We start from the raw sequence: 2,466 nt of genomic DNA, 5'->3' as shown, positions 1-2,466 counted from the left end.
ATAAAAAATAAAAAAAATAATCATTTATATTATAAAAAATAATGTGAATATATTTTTTTATTTTTTATTCCAAAAAAGCTACTGCTGAATTGCTGATCTTTGACTCTGCAAAACATTCATTCACCTTTATTTCTTTAATAGTACGATGAATTGATGATACAGCCTTTCTTTCTCATTCGAGTAAATAAGATTTAATACAGAATTAAGTGAAAGTAAATTGCTTCTAAACAAGTTTAACAAACTTGGCTCTTTTTTTTTTTTTGGGCATTTGAAAAGTTTCTTTAGATTATTTCTGCATCAGTACCCTGTTTCGCAAAGTGCCTTAGAATATTCCTTTAAATGTGATTTTAGATTCCTAACATATAATTCTAAAATAAAAATTCACCTACAATTAATTTTATATACAATTGATAATTGAAAATTTGTAAGATGATTTGAATAAATTATTATTTAATAATTCTCAATTATTAACTACACATAAAGATAACTGTACATAATTTTTTTATCTTAAAAAAATTTAAAAAATATACACCGAAGTCCCGACGCAAAATAGAGTATACAAAATGTAACAAATTAACAATAGCAATTGAAACCGTTACTCCACTCTTTACAATAAATTAATTCAATTAAAAAATAAAAAAAAGGTTTAAGTTATTCATCATGATGGGATTGTGTTGTGCTTGTGCATCAACTTGCATATATGTACAGGATGCACTTTTGGATTTTAATTGTTCTCTGGTCTCAGTTGATCAGTTTGTAGGGACAGTTACTTCTAATTAAAATATTAGTTATGACCCAGAATGTTGCCCCATCATCCAAACAAAAAAAAGTATGAGAACCCCTATTTTTGCTTACAGCATGATCCATCATCAAACTCAGTCATACATCATCATATATAAAAGGCGTGGGCCTCACTGAATTAAAACTAAAAAATGAAATGAAATGATTATGTGATTAGTGGGCCAATCAATAATTTTTATTTTTTTCCTGTTCCTGTGTGCAGTAGACAAAATTGTTGTTCCTTATCGACAAAGGCATTCCCTTAGTCATCAAACACACCAACCTTTTTCCCTTCTTCATCTTCTATATATACTTTTGTTTATTACTTTCGTAAAGCAGGATATCAATATATAATTTATGGAAACATTTTTAAATATATCGATATTTTAGTAAATTTTAATCGTTGATATTAATTATATATATTATATATTTTTTATAATTAAAATTAATAATAAAATTTAAATTTATGATAAATTAATATTTATCCTATCAAATTAAAGGATATATATATATCGACTGGATTTGATGATGTTGTTGCATCCTCTTACTTGCAAAGCTGGTTTCCACTTTAATCATAGGCTTGAACTCTCAAATTGTCACTATCCATTATATGGGTAATTAAACATAAGTAATCCAAGTGAGTCCAACTTGGACACATAATTGTTAATTGTAATTTTTTCTTGGTGACTATTGTTAATTGTAATTTGAGAGAATGAATTCTGTTAATTTTTTCTTAATAATTGAAGGAGTAAAATGTGTTTTTTATTATTAATTTTATACGTGAAACAAAAAAAATATAAAAAAATATTGAAAAGTTAAAAATTATATTTTATTCTTTTAATTATTAAAAATATTGACAGAATTTATTTCCATAATTTGATGGCTGTCCAAAATTACCTTTCTGTACTCGTTTCAACTTCTCATTACTACTTAATTAAATATTTATCCACCGCATAGGCATTATAATTTACTACTCTAATAATTACTAAAAGGTTTAATTCCAATGAATTTTGTGACAATAGCATCATATAGTTCTCAGGCCTAATTATATACAGGCGTCGGATGATGTAATTTTGTGCCAACCATTGTTGGCTATTAATTAACTTCCACTGGCCAAAACTAATTTGGTAGGAATTAGGATACATATATGTCAGATATTAATGGAGCTATGAAGGGACAATAATAATTTATTAATTAATCTGATGAGTTGTTGTATTATTACTTATTTTCTCCTCAATGATTTAATTTATTCCATATATACATAATACATACCTTATTTCGTATATACTCTCTTTTTCATATGCTATATATGTCCAAAAATCATTATCATAGATTAATTAGGTTGAAGAAGTGCACGTGAATTGTGAATTCAATATGTATGGATATGTCCTTATTTAGCATGATCTAAGCTGGCCAAATGGTGATTTTAATTTGCTCCAGGCAACTTGTGATGGAGAGAGTATTGGTTACAAGTGAATGTACTAATACAGGCCTTCCACATGCTATAATATTTCGATCATACTATGCATATTTTTTTATTGTGTGACGATATTTTTCAGTTCGACAGATTAATCTGTTGCATATTTGCTTACGTTTATTGAGCTGACCACTCAATCAATCTAAATTAATTCATACTATGCATATTAGCATATTAGTCATTTAAAATACGCATATAATGGTATCTCA

Source organism: Arachis ipaensis, chromosome B09, assembly GCF_000816755.2.
Source record: "Arachis ipaensis cultivar K30076 chromosome B09, Araip1.1, whole genome shotgun sequence".
Lineage (NCBI taxonomy): Eukaryota > Viridiplantae > Streptophyta > Magnoliopsida > Fabales > Fabaceae > Arachis > Arachis ipaensis.
This window is presented reverse-complemented; position numbering follows the sequence as displayed.